This window comes from Enhydra lutris, unplaced genomic scaffold (genome assembly GCF_002288905.1).
Source record: "Enhydra lutris kenyoni isolate GAN:26980312 unplaced genomic scaffold, ASM228890v2 scaffoldscaffold16, whole genome shotgun sequence".
In the NCBI taxonomy this organism is placed as follows: domain Eukaryota; kingdom Metazoa; phylum Chordata; class Mammalia; order Carnivora; family Mustelidae; genus Enhydra; species Enhydra lutris.
Window position 1 is genome coordinate 28,730,242 of NW_019154100.1, and position 24,188 is coordinate 28,754,429.

The window sequence follows — 24,188 nt, forward strand, 5'->3', positions numbered from 1 at the left end:
CAGCAGCACCTGGTCAGCGATTCAATGGTCTTTCATCATCTGTATTTTAAAGATTCTCAGCAGTATCATTTCTATAACAGATGACAAATGCATCAATCACTCCTCGTTAAGAGTAAAGTCAAAAAGAATCCCATAATAAGAAAAGAGCATTTAGATCTGCAAAGTAACTGAGCAACTTCACTGTTATCTGCAGCATGGCAGAATTCCGACCAAAGGGAGTTAGAGCCAATTCCCTTTAAGTGAGGGAGGAAGCAATGTCCTATGGGCTAGCTGGCAGCTGTCTAGTACCTGTCATGGTGGAGGGACTTACCTTTCTGCTTCCACAGCTGAGCAGAGAGAAGATGCACACACATTCTTGAACCCTAACTTGAAGCTGGACACCCAGGCAAGGAAGACCAGGCTTTTTTTTTTTTTTTCTTCTTCTTTTTTTTTTTTCTTTTTTTTTTTTTTGCCCTGTTTCTCCTTCTGGGCAAGGCGCAAGCCACCGGACCAGGCAGCTGACATGCTGCCTGTGGCCTGTGCTATAAATGATGGTGAGGCATGGCTTGATCCTACTTCGCATGACACAAAGATCAAAGCCTCCCAGCATGTCATGCATCATAAAAAACAGCCTTCCCTTACCAGTTTTGCCCTTTAATTTGTTAATAGCATCCCTCCCTGAAGGAACCAGCTGGATACAGGAGATGGAGAAGGTCCTGGAAGGTATCAGGAAAACCCCTTTAGAATTGCTGCTCTCAGTGGTATATGATGTCTGTTCCTGTAGGAGAAAAGCCAGAAAGATATGACAGAGTCAGTGAATGTATTCCAGTTGGGCCTATGGCCATGTGCCTGGCTTCGGATCATCCTTTGTTACCTGATTACGTTGGATAAGCAGGATACAAAATAATGACTTAATAGGCCATGTTTTAATAACATGTCTGTAGGTCACTTGGAACAGGGACAGTGAAGAGCTGAAGTGTGGTGTTTTGTTTTGTGTTTCTACAGGCAAAGCCTATAGTGCTTTCTGGGTAGTCTCTGCAAGTCCTGATCTATACAAGCCAAATGTAGCAGTAAATCCCTAGATCTGCAGGCATTTTAGATTTTTATGAATGAGGCAAGCACACAGATGTGTAAGACTCCTTTGAAATCCAAATTATAACTCTTCTTGTCATCAGGAGACAGAACTTGTGTGGGTAGGGGAAATCTCTTTCCTCAAAGCCAGAGTTGGTGATTTCGAGGGCAGAGCCTGCCTTCTGAGCATGACCCTTTGAAAGTAGAGAAAATATGCCCTAGCCAAGGGAGGCAAGGTGCTAGATCTTACTGTTGTGAAACAAGAAGGATCTCAGAGTTCTGGAGAAGACTCTTTAATTGCCTGGAGCAGGCTTTGGAGTCAACTTCATTTTTGAGAGGTAAGACTTCATTAATCCATGGAACAAATGAATCTAGAACTTGGCATTGGAGCATATTGCTGAGCAAGGAAGTCTCTACTCAAACAGACTTGACTTACTATAGCATGCCAGTGAGGAAAAGAAGCCTGCCCATGCCCCAGCATGCAATTAGGATTTCAGAGTGGTTTGTGAGTCCTGGCCCTCTGGACATCATGAGCTTGTATGTCTCTGAGAGATGCTGCCTGAAAAGCAATACAATAAAAGGGGGGGGAAGAAAATCACAGTACCATTTTTCCTTCCAATGTCACACCACTTCTGTGCAGGGACAAAGAAAGCAATCAAAGAACAGGTGGCTATGATATTTTATAACAGTTGAGGATTTAATGCTCTTAAAAGTTCATGCTTCTACTGAAGCTATCTTGAGCCAGTTGCAACAGTCCTTGAGGAAGAACATTGAGAGGGGGCATTTGTAAGCATAATCTAAGCCTGGCTTTGTAAGGTGCATGTGCTAACCCCTTATTCTCTGGGTATTTCAGCCTCTATGAAAACCAAGGCCTCAACACAGAGCGGTAATTTCAGCAACTTTCCCAAACAGCAATCTGGATGAGACAAGTCAGCTCTTCCCATTTACTTATGAGTTAATTGGCATTTAAACTCAAGTCTCCAGGCCAGTGATTTATTTTAATAATATGTTAGCCCCATGGCAGGCCCATGACTTCATGACTGCAGCAGCGGAGAAAGGGCACACCGCCCTGATGGATGTCTCAGTGCTGCATGTGGCTGATTTACAAGGCACTCCACTGACCTGACTCACTCTTGCCTCCTCTGCTTCAAGCCCTACTGGGTGGTAACCAGTCATTAGAGGGTCCACCTGCTTAAAGGGACAGCTGGAAGAAGTGGGTTAAACACAACTAACTTGGAGGAAATTATTCTTGGACAAGAAGTCGTTGGATACTACAAACTGTGAGGCAGTTTGTTCACTGGTCAAATCTGATCAGTTTTCATATGTTTATTGCATGCTGCCTTTGTTAAAACAGAAAACCATAGATGCCAGTATTACATAGACTTTAAATGATCGTTTTTGAGTTCTATCAGATGTCATCTGCATTTTATAGATCTCATTACAAGTATCCATAATGATGGAATCAGTTGATTTTTCAGGGCAATCTTTAAAGTTATTTTGTGTTTATTAGGTTGCTAGGGGTACCTAATACATCATTATGAGTAGAAGAAGTGTTTAATGCAGTTGCCAGATTTTTGTGCAAGATAAATAGTTTTACATGTCTCAGAAGTAGAATCCAATTGGCCAAGAAGTTGGCTAAAAGCTGAAATTTGACATCATTCTTGGCAATGAATCACTTTTTTTTTTCTAAGTGCATAATGTAAAAAAATACCCTGTATCTTTTCTAGATATATTAGACCCCAAAATACAATAATAAACCAACGTATACAAATAATCAAGTACATTTCCTAACTGTTGGTCATAGCAATAGACTGCATTTCAAATGAAAATAAACTTCTTTATTTTTAAAATGAGAATGTATGTCATGCACATGTATGTTACAAAGCACAGTGATATAACAAATATCTGTGAACCCACCACAAAGCCCCAGAACTAGATTGCCTGCCATTTGTAACTATGTATGTGCTCTAGACCATATTCCATTCTCCTACCTCACCCTGGAGGTCACCACTATCCTGAAATTCCTCATCATTCCTTAATATCTAAAAAATAGTTTTATCATGCATATATGAGTTTCTTAAAAGTAATATTATTTAAGTTTGCTTTTCTTAGAGTTTTATATAAAATGGTATCTTGAATGGAATGGTCTAGACTTGCTTTTTGACTAATGCAAATTTCTGACAAGGAAACTCATGAATTTCATTTAAAGAAGAGGATAGCTGTATATTGATCATGTTAAGTCTATACCATAGGTGTCTGATATATAAGAAGTATAAGAAATACATTTTGAGCCTTGGTGTAAGATACGTAATTCTTTCTTATTGGGTTTAGGAATGCTTGTAGTTCCCCTATTTACATTTTTATTAGGAAATGATTAAAACATATGAATTAAATCTTATTTTGATGTTTCTACAATGTGATAATTAAACACAGAGAAGATACATTTTCCATGATACACTAACACCTAATTAGTATGTAATAATTATCAAATTAAACACTCATTTTAAATATGTAATTGAGTGTCATGAGTTGAAATCTAATTTTTATGGAACAAATTTATTAGGCAATGAAATTTCAGGTTTCCTTAGCTTTCAGGGCTGTGCTAAGCCTACGTCTAATTATCCCTATAGAATCTTTCATTACCTATCTGTTTGAGTGCAGATTCTGAAATTTTTAAGGGTAGAAATGGAATATTTGATAGTCTCATCAAGAATTAAATGACATATCCCTATATGAAAGATTTTGGATTAAGTTCTCTAAGTTACCTCCAAATATCAAGGCAATTTGGTGCCTTTCTCATTAGCCAACACGGGAAGCAATTTGGTTGCCCACAGGCCTGGGAAATAACAGGTAGCACAAGTGGACTGAGTGTGGACCAGTGCGGATGAGTGGGAAAGACAGACACTTCTTGTCCATGTATATTTATTAACTAAGATACTATTCTCAGCATTCTAAGAAAGCCATGACTCTCTGAAGGGATTGCTATGATTATTATTTTGTCAGAAAAGAGAAAACAGACATATTTGGAATTTAAATAGCAATCTCAGTTCTAGCCCATTTAAAATATGGCTCGCCTAATAAACGTTAATAGTTATACAACTTTTTGAAGCAATGTCTACTACAATGTCTTCTTTGAGGATAATGTATATCTTCTTAAATAACTCATGAATGTATTCTCATTCCTTTATAGAATTAAAATGATAAGTACAATTTCTCATAGCCTGGTAGGTCACTGAAAAAAAGAAGCTAGAGTTTATCTTCCACTCTTTGTCCTTTTTTTAAAAAGGGAAATCCTTTTTTATTGTCAGAAATAGAGGGTGGGAAATTTTTATATTTTAGTGGAAAATGTTTTAAGAGATGCTATTCTATAACATACTTAATATCAAAGTAGATAGGCTATGAGGATGTCAATTATATGCCATACATATGATTTCACTTTCTGGAAAACAATCTGGCAAGATGTACCAAGCCCTTGGAAGGTGTTAGCCTTGAGGATATCTGTTCTATCTAAAAAAATTAGTCCTAAGAAAATAATTGCAGACCTACTCAGAGGTTTATGATCAAGGATATTCACTGCAGTACTATTCTCAAGTATTGGGGAAGTGGAAATTGCCAGTAATAAAGAAAGAGTACAGAGGTGTACAACAATTAAAAGCATCTTTGCAAAACACAAATAATGTCAGAAGAAAATGCTCAGGAGATCACAATAATATACTATGTGGAAAAAATTGAAATAGTACTGTCTAGATAATGCATCCCTTCTTTCTCTCTCTCTCTCTCACACACACACACACACACACAGACATACACACACCCCACCACTGGAAGGAATATGTCATAAAGTTATCTTTAGGTTTTAGAATAATGAGTGATATTCATTTTTTCTTTATACTTATTTGTTTCCCAGTTCTTCCATTCTAGGCTTCTTTTATTAACCACAAGAAGATATTTTTGAGAAATTAAAATTAGCATTAATTTCATGGGTGTCCTTTGGGGGGTGGATTCTTTGAAACCTCTTTCCAAGTCCTCTTTTCAGCCCTGAGTAGATTATAGCCTTGAAAGCAGCCAAATGGCATACACTTCCTGAGTTTGTTCTCAGAAATATTTATGTGTCTATAGGCATATGCGCACATACACATTCTGGGAGTCATAACGGATTGCTTGGTTAAATAAAATAAAAGCAATTTTAAAAATTAGATCTATATTTCAAGAAAAAGATTCAGTGTCTATATTTTCTATGATTGACTTTCTAACAGTAAGTAGAAAATTCTATGGGATCTAAGCACTGTGATACAAGAAAGGATAAAAGAAGGGTAACTCTACCAGGGAATAGTTTTCCAGAAAAAAAAAAGTGGGAGGGATTTTTTTCTATTATTCTTTTCAAGGTTAGTCTTTAAAATTAAACTTGTTTAAAAAATTTTTTTCAACCCCATCTAATTGCAGAAAGCCAAATATCTAGCTTTCATTTTTAATCAAACAGGCTAAATATTCGTGTTTATGTGACTAAATGAAACTTTTGTATGCCGTGGTCCATTCCATCTGCATGAATAGTAGCATTGTGGCAGGGTGAGGTCACCACAGAAGGGAAAGTGAGGTAAGAACACAGCTGAATCTACAGGCTTTTCTGCTGCAGGGTGCACCAGCTCTTTCTTAAAGCCACAGAACGGCCATTCTCACACGGAAGGCCCTCAGTGTGTTTATGCCGGGCCGCAGCACCCCTTCCCTGTGTGTAGTGATGTACTGTGTATCATGAATAATTCAAGTGTTCCGGGACAGAGCCAGAGGTGCAAGGAGTGACATGTAGCCAGAACGGGGTAGTGTATTGTGTCTTCCCTTTAGCATATGCCCCTTGGCCACCTGCTCTCAAAGGAAAAGACCTCACCTTCTCTTCCCTACTGCTCAGTCGCAAGACCTAGGAGGACCCCCTGCTGTGGGTAGAGGATCCCGCTGCAGGGCGTCTCCCTCCCAAGCACTGGTAGGCAGACATGTCAAGCCAGGTCACCAGAAGATAGGTTAAAAAGCATGTCAGTTCATATTTTAACTACAGTTCCTACTAACTTAGAGGAATAAGTCAGTTACCAAGAACTTGCTGGCAAATAGCACTTTGCCCACACCATCTTTACCAAGCTGTGAGAACTTGGATGAAACTCTCCTTTCCCTCCCTTCTTCCCGCCCCAACAAATTCTCCAGGCTTTTAACCTCCTGCTTTATAGTGGAGAGAGATTCCTCGCTCTCCACTTGGCATCAGGCAGCATCCAATTTAAATAATAAGATATTTTAAGGCTAGCGGACACCATGCCTTTGCTTGTATCTGCCTCGGTATGTGCCATAAGAATAACGAGAGCTTTTAGAAACTCTCCATGAAAGCTGTGTCTCCTGAGGCCTTATCTTATAAACCCCCATTACAGAAAAATCCCTCCCTGAACATAAACTGTAAGAATAGGTAAGCCTGCTTCTTCAAAATATCATATCCTATATATTGCATTTCAGGAATCAGTACTGGGGATAAATGAAAGCTTAAGTTTGATTAGGTTAAGGTTAGGCATTCTGGGCCTCCTGATCCCTGCCCTGAAGAAGCTTATAGGTCTGCTGAAGTTGGGGGTGGGGAGCAGGAAGTTAATTAAGGCAAAGCTGTTTCTGACCAGTGTGCCACGGGCGTGCTAGAAGGAGGAAGCGCTCTAGAAATTCAAGGGAAGAAAATGTGCTTCTGGACTTGGTGGACTTGGAGAGAAGTCCCAGTAAAGGAGGCAGGACACTGACAGGTCATTGAGGGAGGAAACAAGCTTGGCTTCTTCAGTTGAGGAAAACAGGATGAAGAGAGAGGTGGTGATGCCTCATTTACAACAGCTCTTCAAGATACCAATTATCAGATAGATAAATCCACCGACAGCAGACCCACTCTGTGTCTGGCCCTCAGTGGCAGACGTATTGACCTGACAGGTTCCATCCGTGTGAGAGAAATGGGAGGTCCAGTTGGCAGCACACTGGGTGCCAAATTATGGAAACGGTCATTATCTTTTAGGCAAAATGAGTCACTGAGGATCATGAAGAAGGGAGGGACACAGTGAAATCAGTTTTTCTGGGAGGTGAATCTGGCAGTGATGTGTAAGAAGCACACAGAAGCCAATTAACAAGAAGGGGGAAACCTCACCAAGTCAGGAATATTACAAGTTCCCCGTTGGGCAGCATTACACAGTGATTAAACCATGAGGTCGGCTCATTTCTGTGGAAGGCTGTCGAACAGTGACCCTGACAGCTGCTCACTGTGGAAAGGATGAAATGAATGCTGCCAGCCAAAGACCCAACCACGAGGCAGGGAACCTCTCCAGTCTATATGTCTCGGAGGCTGACGTGCGACGTCAGAATGTCTCGAAGATCTTCGAGTCCATCCATTCATTCATTCATTTAGCAAGCATTTGTTCAGATCTGCTGTGTGCTGGGTGCCATAACAGCCTCTGGAGGTATGAGGTGAAACAGTACACATTCTATCTTCTCAAAAACTTATTCCTAATTGCTGTTGATTCCCCCCCCACAAATCATAGGAAGGTGCAGAAACCCAGAATTTACAGCATAGAGGATACCACTGTATGCAAGTTAAGACTCCATTATACACTTGGTCAATGAAAACACTAAGATGGTATGTTGACAAGCTGGGATACCTGTGACATTTTTAACTGGGTTTCCTTCAGAATTTTGTTCCTTCTGGTACAGTCAGGTGTGAAAGAATGTTAAATACACCTTGAGCAGTTTAGCTGCCTGTTGGCAAGCACATATCAGCCTTGCCGAGGCCCAGCGACTTGGAGGTTGGGCCTATACAAGAGCAGCATAATGGAAGGCCAACCACCATCATGGGAAGGGCCAGCTGGCTCCCTTTCTCAGTAAGAAGTAAATTGTATCCAAGGAGCCCTTGAGCTTTAGTGGATTGGAGACCTGTTTATTTTGTACTTGCAAAGGAATCTTTTCCAGACACTTTAACTGAGAACCCCAGACTTCCCTGACCACCGTGACTACCACGGGTGTTCTCCAAAATGGCCCTTCCTCACACACCACATGGACTATTCGTATCAGCCACAACCACAGACTTCAAACTCTGTAACTAAGGCTCTGAGACATTTCTTGGGAGTTGACAGTAGTTTTCAGAGAGAGAGGTCAGTTGGCTGTTCTTGCATCCTGTTTAAATTGTGGGTTATGACAATTCCAGCGGTTTTATGGATCATTGGTTCAGCCACTCGCCTTTTTAAAATTGTATGGCCAACCATTAATAAGCGAATTTTGGCAGTCTGCAATATGTTGTTTACAGGCACCAAGTTAAACACAGTTCGTGCCCATCATGTCATGTTATTCCCAGTTATCAACTACCCATGCTGATTTTTTTCTTCTAACATACCCCTACGTAGTATTTTCTCTGAGCCAAACACTGTTCTAAAGACTATAAATATTAGCACGCTGAATCCTAGTAACAATCTTGTGAGATATTTACTACTAGCACCCTTATTTTATAGAGGAGGAAACTGAGGCACAGAAAGATTTACCTTTCAAAGGTGCACAGTTAGTAAGGAAGCAGAACAGGACATGTAAATCTAGGAGACTCACTGCTCTAGTTCTTGCCTCCAACTATGATGCCAGCATAATGCTAGGCAGCAATCTGAGGATAGGAATATAGAGTGATAGTATAAATAGTGGCAGTAAGTGGTGGTGATGGTACTGGTGGGAGTAATGTTGTAGCAGAGATATTGCAGTAGAATCATAGCAGTGGTGTAGCAGCAGGAACAGTGGTAGTGGTATTATAGCAGCATTGTAGTACTGGGGATGCAGTACTATAGTAGGAGTAATAGAATAGTAGTAGTAGTAGTTGTGATAGTGGTGATGGTGGTGGTAGTATTGTAGTAGCAGGTGTAGAAGCAACTGCATAGTAGTACTATAGTATTAGTGGTAGTAATAATGTAATAGTAGTAGAGTATAGTAGCAGTGGTGATGGTGGTGATAGTATGGTAGTAGCAGGAGTAGAAGTAACAACCTTGTAGTACTATAGCATTAGAGGTAGTAATAGTGTAGTAGTAGTAGTAGAGTATAGTAGCAGTGGTAATGGTGGTGGTACTATTGTAGTAGGAGGAGTGAAGCAACTACATTGTAGTACTGTAGTAGTGGTAGCAATAGTATAGTAGTCGTAGTAGTAGCAGCAGTATAGTAGTGGTGGTGATGGTCATAGTAGTATTGTAGTAGCAGGAGTAGAAGCAACCATATTGTAGTACTGTAGTATTAGTGGTAGTAATAGTATAGTAGTAGTAGCAGCAGTATAGTAGTGGTGGTGATGGTGGTGGTAGTATTATAGTAACAGGAGTAGAAGCAACCACATTGTAGTGCTGTCATATTAGAGGTAGTAATAGTGTAGTAGTAGTAGTAGTAGTAGTAGTAGTAGTAGTAGTAGTAGCAGCGTATAGTAGCAGTGGTGATGGTGGTGGTCATATGGTAGTAGTACTACTGCTCGTAGTAGAAGCGACAGCATGGTGGTACTCTGTATTAGTGGAGATAGTAGCGTGGTAGTACAGCAGCCGTCATTTTGTATATGTGCTGCTGAAGCGAGCACAAGCAGCTATCATTTTGTCTCTTGTCCTGGTCAGTGTATTTCCCTTCAGAAACGAGGATTATGAGGCTTAGGAAGGACTAATAACTAGCAAGGTTGGGAATAGGGTTTGTGCCCACGTGTCTCTGTGTCCTCTGTTATCTCTTGGAATGAATACATAAGAGGCAGCAGCCTGCAGAAATCACAGCCCAGATGCACATATGCCAAGGACAGCATGGCCATTGGTTTTGCGATGGTGCCATACCCTGTGTGGTGCTTGGATGGGTTTGTTGTGCTGGTTGTCCTTGGTTGCAAGACTGTCCTATTCTGTGACCAGTTTGTTGGAGGTGCAGCTGGGAAGTGTGAGGGCTGCTATGTGAAAGAAAGGAAGTCTGCTGGGAAAAACTAATCAAATTAGTTGTGACTGAACTAACTTGTCAGTGCAATGAGACGGATCAAGCCAGTAGCCTCATGTGGACACCACTGGGGTCTGAGCCACCAGTCCATAGGTCACCGACTTGGGCCCCTGTGAAATCCCCCTGCCACTTAGAGCAGTAAAGACTGATTAAACATGTTTATATGTAACTTGAAAATGGTTCTTTCAGGAAATGTGTGGTTCTTTAAAGTCATTTTAAAACCTGAGATTTTACTTTAGTTTATTTACATTCTAGCCAAAAAAAAAAAAAAAAAAAGAAGAAGAAGAAGAAGAAGAAAGAAAGAAAAGAAAAAAACTCAAAGTCCCATGATGTATGGAGTCCTCTAGGAAAATTGTCAGAGCTGTTTTATATATTTTTACTCTATCAATATAGCCTTTCACAGTTCCTAATTAGTTTTGTTAGTTGACTTACAGAAAAGTGTATTTAAAGCACGACGTCAGTAATTCCACTGAGGGAATGGCATTAATGAAAAGCACACACCATCAGGAGGCCAATGGAAGAGCAAATGGTTCGGTTCTGAGCACCCCTAATTTGTACTGGGGTGATTAACTCAACTGTTACGCTTGTTAGAAAACACTTCAGTAGAAACCTCTAAAGATAATTCAGGCAATGGAGGTGTGTGTGTGTGTGTGTGTGTGTGTGTAGGCATACTCATACCCACATGGACATTCTTCTTCTTAAAACCAGTAAATAAGGATTAATTGAGCCTTTGGAATACCTATCAAGTGTCCTTCTGCTAACATATATGCCACAGAGATTGTATTGGAAATGCAACCAAGTTTGGGCTAAGGTGCTGTATAACTTGCCAAGTAGAAAGAAATAGCTCCAAAATAAAGAGAAGGAGCAATAAAATATAAATTTACCCAATTTTGACATTTACTTTTGCCAGATATGTGAAGTCTGACTTTGGTTATTTATACTTAACGTGGGATTTCTTAGATTAATGTATTTGAAGAATGCTGTCTCAGAATTTCAATAGCTAGAGCAGATGTGCCATGGACTTCTGTGGTTTTTACAGTAGATATGTGCAGTCTGCCGGAAATTATAGATGCACAATTAGATTTTTACAATGTACACATTCATGCAGTTCAAACCGTGTTCCTTAAATGAGGGCTTAGTTTTCTTTATTTCCTGCTGAGTTTACCAAGTGGAGAGTTGGCTGCCAGCATTTCTAGCTAAGAAGCTTGCTGTAAAACCATTTCCATTCATTTGTGTTCAGGCCAGGATGGAGGGTCACTTGCCTTTGTAGAGAGGATGGAAAAGAGCAGGGTCATGTGTCATCACTCCAGCCTCTGCAACTCTGGCGATGAGACCTATTTGGCATGTATAGACCACGCATCTTTTCAGAACACACGACACGCTCAGGTTTATGTTTGTCTGTGGTATGCCATGGTTGTTTATTATGTGGAAGAAATGGAGAGCTTGCCAGCCCACCTCACTAATGCAAGTTTGACTAATGACATCAGCAGTAAACTAGAACTTAGCTTCTAACCACATACAAATAGGTCTCAGGCTGCTGGTGATGCTATGATGTCAACCCCGATGCCCCCTTCATTAGCTGATGTGCTTGTCGAGGTCGATGCCAAGAGAAAGAATTTGGTTTTGTTTTCCTAATGCACCAAACATGTTTTGAACAATAGAAATACTTCTCTATCAACAGTTTTCTGGCTTGTTGATTTCCCAACTCCGTTAATTACACCCTGAGTCTGTATTTCCAGGTCTTTATTAGAACACAACATTACCTACAGGAGAGTTGATTTCTAAATCGGATTGAGTTTCCACACACACCTCTCTCTCCTCTCCCTGGAGACTCCACTGGGTATCTACATGTGGCAGCAAAACCAGACCAGCCAAATTATTCCACACTCCTGATGCATCATGGCAGGTTAAGACAGTAGCCTAACCAGTGGGGAAACATGTTTACAAGGTCCTACTGATGATACCACCTTGAAGATTCGAGGGAATGATTCAGACCCGCCAGAGTTTTTGCTTCAACCAATGCTGTCTCTGCATGTTTGCATTCATCTGATGGGCAGTCTTGCCATAACTTAGGCATATATTATCATTTGTGGCCGTCTCTTTGTGAATCAGCATTTACTTTGCTGGTATACTGTTTTGCCACACACAACAAAGCTATTTATTAAAAAGCATTTCGCTCTAAAATATAGCACTGACTTAGGAATATGTGCCCATTTAGGACAAATCTGGGTCTAGTGTCAAGAAGTGCTAAATAATTTTTTTAAAAAAGAGGAACCAGCAAAACCTCCCTGCAGCTACCTCTCATAGTAATGCTTCTGGAGGCTACACAGCTCTATTTTTGGCACAGAAAAAATTCTAAATGAAACTGTTGCTGAACATATAAGAGAGAAGTTTAATTAGGTGTAATAATAGCACTTTTCATTTTCAAAGCACTTTACAAATGCTAACTAATTAATCATCCATAATATTTCCAAGTGGTACAGATGTATATTCTTCTACTTGTGCTGAGGGTAGCATGTAGAGGGTACTCACCTCACAGGAAGACCCTCGAGGACTCTGTCAACATATACTTCCTCCTGCTTCCCACACATTAAGACAAAGTGAATTTTGTTCAGGGGAACTGTGGTGCATGGCAAGACTGATTGGGTTAGAAAGAGAGGCAAAGTGGATTCTAGTGTCCAGAAATTCTAAATAAATTGGCATAAGCCCAATGTTTTCAAGTTCAAGACGAAAGACAAATTAAGAGAGAAAGAAATGTATAGTTTACATACAGCTGTTTACTGAGGTGTGAAATGTGTTCCTTAGAGCTGGGAAGATCACATTTGCTGCTAACCAGCGGTGGGCCCTGGGGCAAGTTAGTAACTGCTCTGAACTTCAGTTTCCTCTTCTATAAAATTGTGGGTGTCAGACAAAATCTTTAAGGTCACTTTTGTTCTCAGATTCACGGGTCTGTGCTCAAGGCAAATGGTGAGTCAACGGGCATGTCTCCATTCCTCAAAGAGGTCTCGGCAGAATGTTTTCTGAGTGGGTACCTCGTTAGCTGGTGATCAGAGACATGGTATAAATCTCCACACAGTACATTTATCTAATTAAATTTAGACTCAAGCCTTAATTAAAGATTTCTCTCTCGTGGTGCTATACCAGTATCACAAATACAAATAGGGTAGGGCCTTTTGCAGCTGGAGAAAGTCATATAGTTATTATTTTGTATGACTGGAAGAGACTCCAGTTTTGTTTTGTTTTGTTTTTCCTATCTGTATAGTCACTTTAAACATGTTGGGGATGGGTGGATGGGTGTTTATCATTTGTCTTATGGAAATATTTGCATGGGGGGGCGTAAAATTGATAATTCAAGAAAATAAACCAATCATATATGCCAAGACTTCAGAAGGTTTTGATGACTCCTTAAATATTCAAATCATTTTTGTAATAAAATGATTCTGGTTGTTTTTAGAAGCAGAATAATTTTTAGAAATGAATTTGTGACATCTAGATAAAATAGTGTGAATCTAAACTGTCACGTAACTAGTTGAGGATGAAACTGACTTCATTCTCAAACTTCTTGAGGAAGAGAGTTTGCAGTGAGGAGAAAGGTAAACTTGCCCGCCAGGTCATTTAATTAAAGCTTTATAGGTTTCCCCAAATGTCCGTGCAGCTCTGCAATGATGCAACCCATATTTGTGTTTTAAATGTGGTTACCACATTTGACGTAAACTATTATTTTGATTGTCAGTTTGGGTCAGTGAACTGAAACAGCTCACATTTGACAGAAAACCCCAAGATAAATTCTGTATGGAAAGAACTTTACAGATTTAGGTGTCAAAATGACATGCTCAAATGTTCACATCCCATAGATTAAGTTACTTTTGATTTTAAACGAATTTTTAATATGTTGTGCTTGGTGGTTTGAATTTTTGGGCAAATATTTATTAAGCAACTTTTGTTGTTCTTATTGGTGTTGATGAGGATTTGAAATTAAAAACTCACAATTAAAATGCATGCCTCATGCTGAAACACAAGTCATGCTGAGGAACTTAAAGCAAAATAATGCTTTGATATAATTTTAATGACCGTCCTGTAATTGTTTGTATTTCCATATCACTATGCACCTGGAACTCAGAACCCTCTTGTGCCTTGGACCCTCCTTCCTACACAACCCAAAAGTAAATACAAAAAAACCCTGATAAATCTAAGTATATTTTTCTTTCCCTCAGCAGAATAGTTATCTACGCTAAAGTCTTGGCTTCTTTATTTTTTCTTTGTGAGACTCTCAGTACAAGAAGAGGTCACTCTAGACAGTAAGAGGTGGAGAGACATTACATTTCTTTTCATCCATTTATTTTCTTATACATCCTTAGTGTTTCATTGTGCTTGAGAGCTGAGAGATACAGTAAATCTGTTAGAGATTCTTGATTTTAATAATGAATTAGTGTAAATACACAGTCCCAGAGGGTTTTATTTATGAAAGCATTCAACTCAAATGTGAGGTTTGTTTCTTACCTTCCCTGACTTTACCCAGGGACAATAGAGATTGTCAGGAGCTTAAAAAGGAAGGGAGAAATGATAACAGAAAGGGCCTAATCTTGCTTAAAGGAGGACTCATGTGTTCATCCCCCTTGGAGCTTCTCAAGGCTGATCAGGTCAGAAGTTCTGTTTGTCCTGTGAACCTTTCCTGATGATCTGTTCTGCTCTTTAATATATAACATGCTTGCTCTCACTACCATGAAAATTCCTCACTTAGACTTCTGCATCCTTAGTGCTTATTAACAGGTACTCAAGTTCTGAGGTATGTGTGCATTGTATAAACATATCCATCTCTTTTTAGTGGTGCTGTAAGTGCTATTTCAGTGCTTTTCTTTCTATAATTCTTTTTTTTTTTCTATAATTTATTTTTCGTGATAGGACACTATTTCTGAGGAGCTTGGGGATGGGGAGAAAATTTTAGTTTCCAGGAATATGAAAATCCTGGGATTGTTGCTTTAATAGTGTCAAAAAATTGTGAAATTCCCCAAGTAATTAAACATCCTCTACCCCAAAGCCCCCATTATCCTACCCACTTTAGCTTTAAAAGCTGCTTCTGCTGGAGGGCAATTTTCCTGTGCCTAGATCCTTTGTAGCATAGACCTGACCACCTTAGAATATATTTCGAGTAGATTCTCAATATTTCTATAAATCATCCTGCTCTTTTTCTGGGATTCTGGGGTTTAGGGAATGATCACAGACATATTTCCGTTAGAAAGGTTTCTTGATCTTTTAAAAAATTATTATTCATGAGATTAATTATTATTCATAATAAATACTGTTATTATGCATAATCAGGAGTGTGGGATTATTTTACTTGGTGAGGGTAGTACAGAAATACATTTCATGGCACTGGAGAGGTGTCCTTCAATGATCACTCAGTCAGATATAAAAATCATTTTTCTATTGACCTGAAGTAATCCCTAAGTTCTCTATCATTTTCTTACATCACTTATTATTTTTAAATATTTCCACCAAACAATAAATGATGCAATGTTAACATTATAAAAATTACACAGTGTTACACACAAGCCAGAGCTGAAATTCAGAGAAGGCCCTGATTTTCTTTTAAAAAGACTGACCTAGAAGTTTACACTTTCAATCTACCTTTAGCCATCTGGGTTTTGGATGGCAAACACAACACTTTGCCAAGCTGTAAAATTCATGATGTTTAAGAGAAAGATCAAAACTAAAACGAGAGGGTTTATATGTACAAATATTTGCTTAGCGCAAATATTCCTGTTGGATGGTCTTAGACTATTTGATTCTGGTGGGTTAAAAGAAAGTCTGAGCTATAATTTATTTGATTTCTATTTTTATAGTATGCTTTTCCACTTTTCAAAACTCTTTGCAAATATTACTGACTTATAAAGCTGCTATCTTTCTGTGAGAAAGGCAATCCTTCTTCATAGGTTAACTATTAAATTTTTTTTAAGTTTTACATATTTTAAGAAGTGAGAATTCTTTCCGTCTTTTCCTTAGGGTCTAAATATGAATGTTGATGGTAATTTCTCTTTCTCTGGTTGTAAAGAATCCATTTCTGAGGATAATGAGATTTGGAAGGGCCACTTACATTATGTTGATGTCACATAAATCATCTTTAGTCACCTCAGTGTCTTATCTGACCAAACACAATTTTGCGTTTATAGTCAGCTTCTCTGCCCATACAGCCATGAAATAGAATCTAAAATGTTGGTCATCAAAATGGTGACAAGGACGAGCTGAATATTTCCCTGGTGTTTACTTGAATGATGTTTTTGTTGTTTTGAATTATTAAGTATTGGATAGGATCCCAAAGTGGACTTTAATATAAATTAGGCTTTGAATATTTCACCTGTAGTTGTCACTTGTGTCATGATGGGAACCAGAAAGAGCAGAGACAATAGTGGACATATTTACATCGCCTACATCTGGTTGATTTTCTTGAACACAATCTGAATTTTTTCTTAAAGGTCAGTGACACAGGAATCTACATCACCAGCAATTTTACTATTGTACAAACCTAGCACTTTAAAATGAGAAAATATTTATCCAAGATTCTTTGTCAACATTTCATTCAAAGAAACTCAAGATGCATCTTAGATGTGCAATTTGATATTTAGCTGTTATTCCTTTGGCATTCCTCTCAAGGAAAGCAAATGCCATGAAATTGCATTTGCCTCACCTGTATCTTTGCGTATACATCTATCTGTATCTTTCCCATAGAGCCATGATATAAGTAGGCGAGAAAGAAGAAAGAAAGAAAGAACGAACAACTGAAAGAGAGGGTCAGCCCTGGCAGTAAAAAGAGAGGAAAATGTTGGTTAAGACATGAATGGCTAAAAAGAAGGAATCTCTTCTTTGCCAGTTGGTATTTACAGCAGAAAATCTGTTTCTCATACATTGCACCAGATCTCAAACCCAGCAGTATTTATGATGGGTGCACACCCATTTCCTCAGAGAGTAAATGGAGTAAGGCATAGCGTGTGTTTCCAAGTATGGCCCCATCCTGCTTCAGGCTCCCTCTGTCTACCCAGTGGTGGTAGATGGCTGAAGCTAATGCTTATGTTCAGGTCAGTTTGGGAATTAACCACAAATCATCACTGACTCTAATCTCAGAAGTTTTCTTTGGGTGGTATAGCGGGAAAAAGCAAGGGCTTTGAAGTCAGACTAATGTGAGTTTAACACCTTGGACAAGTTACTTAGACTTGGAGCTACAGTTTTCCTGAGTGTAAATGGTAACTCTTAATATACACCAAATAAAAAAATTCATGAGATAATATTTGTACGTTCCTTAGCCTATGCCTGGTGCATAGTAAGACCTCATTAAATATTATTTATTGGTTTAGCCACTAGACTTATTTTCTTTATGTTATACACCATCTTTTTGAACTTACTTAAAAATCATTTGGCTAAATAAATGAGAAATAAAACACAGTCTATGAAAAGAAGAAAATGTGGTGCTTTATGCCTCAAGATTTTTGCTAAATTTCCTGCTTGGTTCTCTGTAAAGGATTTAAACAGAGCTCTTGAACCCTGTTTCATTGCGTCTAGCTTCTTCTAGAAAGTGCAGGAGAAGCTGAATCAGTATACAGCAAACATTTAAGGATCCAGGAGTGGGAATATCAAGTTTCAGCCATTAGAATGAAGAATGTCCATCAGACTGTGGCTGTTGGTTGAGATGGAGACCTTAGGACAGCTTTTATGGATAACTAAGCCTTATGCAGAATAATGAGGAAGATCCTCTCTCAGGCTCTAGATCAGCAAGACTCGGTAAATCTAGATTTTTGGGTCCTCTTGCATGTTAATCTTCAGTATAAAATATAGGGGCCACCTTGCCTCCTCGGCAAGGTTTCATTTAGAAGATAACTCTTGGAGTCAGGGTGGTATCATGCTTTGAACCTCAATAAAGTATGAAGTACGAGTTATTTGTGTACCTGTTCAAACCCAGAGCCTGAATAGTATTTCTATACTAATGACTAGTTCTGCTTCTTTTGTTTGTGTGTTTGTTTTAATAAAGAGTAATACACATTTGGTTTTAAACTGCATGCTAGGAGAAAAGTTCTAGAAGGAGAATCGCTCAGGACCCTATGTTTTGTCTTCACATCATGACTTAATTTTGAAAAATTAAAATGACTTCATTCAGGATTTATGTGCCCAAGTAACTTAGCCCATTTTAAAAACCCTCACTGCCCACCCCCCTATTCACCCCCATGTATGAATGGATTTTAAAAACTGTGATTATGTGTACCAGACTTGGCTATAGGCAGTATGTCACTGACAAGTTGAACACATGAGAGGGAGGGAGGAAGGAAGGATAGGAGGGAAAGAGGAAGTAGGGGAGAGAGATGAATGGAAATTCAAAGATGGCTCAGGGAAGCTCTCTAGTTGCTGTATTCACAACACGTTGTTTTCTTTGTTTGAGCTTTGCTCTGTCCTTTCAGGAATCGTCCTATTAGTAAATATCTTAATAAACCTGGGTTCATTTTGCTTGGCAATGATTCAGATTATAGATGTTGCAAAATAACCATTCAGCCCAACATGGGCCTGAAGACTCAGAGTTTCCAAGATGAATCAGGACAGACATGGCATAGACTGATGAGCATTTTAACCTTTAACCTGAGGGGGTGGGGACGAGAGGCATACTGTGAATTGGCAAACACCCTTTCTACTGCCCTCAATTTTATTTCTCTGGCTTTTCCATGTAAAAGAAAGTCACTTTCAAAATTATGAAGTTGCAAAGCATCTGTATCCATCCAGCCTCTGCTTCAAAGCTTCCAGCTAGGGGACAGAAGCAGCTCATTTTGCCTAAAGTCTCTTCAACTTAAAGTAGTTCCTTAAAGATTAGGCCTCTCCTGACCCATCTAAAATTTAATTCCTGTGTAAGGGATTTTGTATCCTGTAAGGTGGCCTACAATACATTAAAGTTTAATTTTATTGTAAAAAAAAAAATTAAAATTGATGAAACCTCCCTTATAAAAACCATCCAAATATCCTTAAAATATTTAGAAGTTGCTCAGTTGAAAAAGATCCCCACAAGGATAGAAAACAATACTATCACTTATAAAATCGTGGGATTTTGCACATATTGGACTTACTTGGTAAAAATGCAGAACTGAGTCTGAGTTGCATGTGTCATGAAATGGAGGAGGGGATGGGAAAAGAAAAGCCTGAGGGGGAGTTTCTACAGTGTGTCGAGGGCATGAAGTGCCCATGTGGAGGGGAGGGACACTTCCTCCCTTTCCTCAGAAGTGAAAGAGGAAAGGTTAATAAAGAGAAAGACTCTTGAGAGAAGTAAGAGGGTGTGGAGATGGAGAAGATTCAAGGAACTGACTGGTGGCAAGTAGAGGCACTCATATCCCATGCTTTAGTCTTCTCATGAATGTAGAAATGAGATAAAGTCCTTGGGAGAACTTTAACATAACCAAAATTGGTAAAGAATCTGAAAACCTTGTTGCACGAAGAAAGAGTGAAGGAATACAAATATCTAATAAAAAATGTAATTATTATCTTCATACATTTGAAACTCTGCAGTGTGGTGAAGGAGTTAGAGTTCCAGAAAGATCTTACAAAAGGCGGGAATAAGTTGCTCTATAGGCAGTGAGCTTTTCCTTTCTGGATCAGAGGCTAAAAGGGCAGCCTTCTGAGGATACTACATATGTGTTTGGGGAAGAGGGATTCCTGCATAAAGTCTCTTCTAGCTCTAGTTCTTCTATGAATAAGTTAAGGTTTTAAGTATTCATTTCTGAATGAGTATCAAGAGAGTCCTGAAGTTTGATCATGAGCTTCCATCTAAGCCTGCCATTTATGACGCCATGTAGAAAATTCCTCCCACCCAAATGAGTTAACCATGTTGGCCATCTTCCCACAAGGAGATAGTTTCAACCCGTTGATAGGATCTGAGTTAAGCAGCATTCACTGTGGGTAGCTTTCAGTCTGTCTCACCCCATCTCCTTCTCAGGCTGCCTCATGAGCAAAGCAGGACCTTTCTCATTCTTCTAGACCATTCAGTCTCTGTCCTATAAATGCACTGTGAGCTATCAGTCTTCTGATACTCTAGAGAAAACTGATCTCTTTGGTCTCAATGATGAACCATTAACCATTAACTCTAGCAAAGAGTTAGGGAGATAGCTAAAAAATGACATTTATCTCCTTCCTTTTTTTTTTTTTTTTCTTTACTGAAATGCAAACAGATAAATCACAAATCACTTCTGTTTTGACCAGGCCTGTAGCTATAACCTCATTCAGTGGGTGCCTTGTTCACTTATGAACCTCCCATACATGTAAAGGACATGTCCTAGAGCCTCAAAGCATATGTCCTGTTGCAGCTATGGAGTAATTAACTGTACCCTAAAGTGGGTACAGTTAGGTTTCAAAGTTAACTTCTTATTAAGGAGGACGGAGGAAAGCTCCTTGGGTACCTGACTGAAACACAATTCCTTAGACCCCATACAGTCAATTGGATATCACCATGACCAAAATTAAGAGGTTCATTATTTGGTTCAATAGGATAATCCAGGAAGCTGAAAACTGGGATCAGAGTTAGAAAGTGAATAGGATTTTAGGAGCATTCTTCCAGCTTTAAGTCAGGCATTTCCATCACAACAAAAGTTGGGAGGGGGTGAGGGGGGCTATTGCCAATGAAGAAATGAGCCAGTTATTGACAGTAGGCCCCAAAGTTCTGTATAAGCATGCCCAGAGTGGGCTACTGTTGGCCAGTGACAGATGTGGAACCCACTATCAGACTGGGGCAAGGCCGCCACAGCAACTTCTCCCCATAGCTGCATTCTTACCTCTGGTAGAAAATTCTCTCTAGGAGATGAGCTGTGAAAAGTGAGCTGTGAGGAAGGGGAGCCACTGGAAAGAAGGAGAGAGACTAGAGAATTGCATACAATAGAGCTTCAGCCACCAAGGTCTATTGTCCTGCCTCGAGCAGAACTGTGGCCACCACAAGCTGTTCCCAAGCTTTCTTAGGCTTCTGTAGAAGCCCTTTGTCTGGTGTACTAGAGCATCTGCTTTTAGTTTCTAGTAAGCTTAGTCCCAGCACCAAAGTTGGGAGTAGGGAAAGAGAAACACAACAAAACCCAGAGCATTCGCACATTCTCTTGCAGTCCTGCCAAGACATCTTTTTCATTAGCCAACCTTCCTGAATAAAGGACAAGAAGGAAAAGAATGGAACACTTTTGGTTGGATGTGAGGATTACGTTTCAGACCTTTTGTCATGATCCCTTTTTTTTTTTTCATTCGTTAGTCCACTTACTATTTTGGTTTTCATAACCAGAAAAATAACCCAGAAGAATGAGGGAGGAAAAATCTAGTTATGGTAAAGACAGTCACACCGATGATGATACGATGAGCTGATAATCTACTGATGGTTTTGTGAACAGAATGTGGGGGGGACTTAAATTTTGAGTCGCAACATCAGCAGTATGTTTTTCTTTCTCCCACTAACTGGGGTGTTCTCTCTTATGTTAAAAGAAATATGAAATAGTGGCAGGGCCAAAAAGAAGAGCTTTCTTACTAATGAGTTTCTGTCTTAGAGTAAATCATCCTACATCTCCACACCTCTATTTCCTCCTTTGCTCTGTGACAGGGTTTGGATGAACTGATCTCTAAGGCCCCAGGAGTTCTGTAAACAGAAACAAAAAAACATGGGTTTTCCTTTAGGGGAGAAAGACAAGGCTTGAAATTACATGGTCACAACTCCCAGGATTTTTTTCAAGGGAAATATTCAGTCGGTTAATGTGGTTTTGTCAAGGAAGCCATCTTAGAATAGGGGGATTCTACTCACAAGTGAGCCTGGGCAAGTTAGGGCCCCTCTTAATCTTTAATAGGAAGATAATGACACCCACCTCCTGGAGGTGTTGTGTAAATACATGAAATGATTCTTATCAGGCTCCTAGCATGTGTTAAAAGCAGGACATTCCTTCTCATCTCATTCTCTCTCTATGTGGGCATTTCATCTAAAGCCATACCCCTTCCAGAAACTTCCAAGTATATTTTTAAATGGCAAGTGCCTAAAACAAAAAAGTATCTGTATTGAGGCCCAGACCTGGCACTTCATAATGTTTAAAGCATTGGCTGCCAATTTGCTGTGCCGGTAAAATATCTAATTTACAGCTCCCTGTAGGTGGGTGGGTGGATGGGTGGGGTCCAATCTCTCAGGAGAAGACATTCTCCTTGCTCATAACTTTTTTCTTTGGTCATTGAAATGAAGGTTGAGTGACTGTTCTCCACGGAATCAGAGAACATCCCATCCCTCCTTTGCGTGGTTCATGTGTGAATCTCTCTTTTCTCCTGGCAGTAAAGTTTTCATGAGGAGCAAGTCACCATTTTCTTTCTGGCCTGGTTAAAAGCTAGACAGTGAAGGGCAGTTTTCATTCTGAAACCCAACCACTTTCTTGGGCAGCCACCTACCTTGGTGGCCCAGCCTAGGCTTTAAGGAACATGGGGTAGTTTCACTTACGAAATCTGCTTCCTCAGACAGAAGACACTGGTAGAGTTCCTGAATTTGGTGGAGTCTCTCTTTAGAGAGATTCCACTTCAGACTGACAGACACTGGAAACTGTGGGCTCAGGTTTAGAAAATGTTCAGGTTGGGGTACCTGGGTGGCTTAGTCAGTTAAACATCCAACTCTTGATTTCAGCTCAGGTCATGATCTCAGGGTCAAGGAATCGAGCCTCAGGTTGAGCTCCATGCTGGGTTGGACAGAGAGTCTGCTTAAGATTCTCTCCCTTTCCTTCTGCCCCTCTCCCCCCTGCCTTGAGTGCACACACAGATACGTGCCCTCTCTCTCCCTCTCTCTCTCAGTTAAATAAATCTATGAAAGGAAGAAAGAAAATGCTCAGGTTAACACACAGAAAGTGTTGGATGCTGGGGCAAAAGAGCAATGGGGGCAGCAGGGTGACCTGGGCATACTAAAGGGACCATCATCTTGGGGGCAAAATAAAAATGGGGTGCCTGGGTGACTCAGACGGTTAAGCATCTGCCTTCTGCTCAGGTCATGATCCAGGGTCCTGGGATTGAGCCCCGAATCGGTCTCCCAGGTCAGCAGGAAGCTTGCTTCTCCTTCTCCCACTCTGTCTGCTTGTGTTCCCTTTCTTGCTGTGTCTCTCTCTGTCAAATAAATAAATAAAATATTTTAAAATAAATAAATAAATTACATTAAAATAAAAATGGGGAGCAGGACATCTATGAGGGCCCAGGGAAGTATGAAGCCAAACCCACCAAAAGAGGCTGTGAGTTCAGGATTACCTGAACCTTGACTCCTGGGGGCAGCAGAAGGTGAGGAGAGGTGGGGTTAGGTGCAGAATTTACCCCATACAGAAAACTACCAATTCTCCTTGCCAAATGCTTGAAAAGAAAGAAGCAAGAATTGTTATGAACAGAGGAAACATAGGAAGGTAAATCCTTTTTTAAAGATGTCTTCATACTAAATATAGTAAAATGTCCAAGTATCGGTTTCACAGTAATATTGCTTTTGTAGAACATATCACTCATTTTTTGATAAATGAACTGATAGCTGAAGAAACTAAAAGACTTGTCCAAGCTCACTTAGCTTTAAGATAAGAGAACTTGGTTTTCCTAAGCAAATCCTCCTTCTGTGGTTCCCTGCTTTGCAGGGCACAGTGGAGAATGGAAGCATTTAGCTTTGAAGGTGACTCTGGTGATCTGGTTCTGGTCTCCAATTTTGCTAGAGAAGTGATTATAGACAGCTCTCTTAACCTCATTGATCTCAATGTTGCCATTATAAAATCAACTGAATAATACGTAATGTCTGGGCTATTGTAAGGATTAAATGAATTATTATAAGGCAAGTTGTTAAGGAGATTTAGAAATTGTTACTGTTATTTCCAAGCATATAAATTCCTCTTTTAATCCTTTATTCCAGCATTTCTTTTTTAATTTCTTTATTAATAATCTCTTAAATCTTGGTTTTCAAAAAGGAATCATCTTAAGACTATTTGTGCCGAATTTGAGCTACCTCTATTGTCATTCTTTTGTGCAGAGGAAAAAAAAAAGGACCTCATTTCAAATTTATAGCTCAATTGAATACATAATATAGATTTACTCTTAATTAGGGAAGCAAAAAAAAAAAAAAAAGACACAGAGAAGTATCTTTTTACTCTAAAGCTTAAGCATAAACTCTTAATGGTTAT

General features: G+C 39.5%; 1 protein-coding gene across 1 annotated transcript in view; it reads left to right on the plus strand.

The window, feature by feature from the left end:
• LOC111147321 (cAMP responsive element binding protein 5) overlaps positions 1-24,188 on the plus strand; it is a 351,699-nt gene that overhangs the window by 281,970 nt on the left and 45,541 nt on the right. The window lies entirely within an intron of this gene.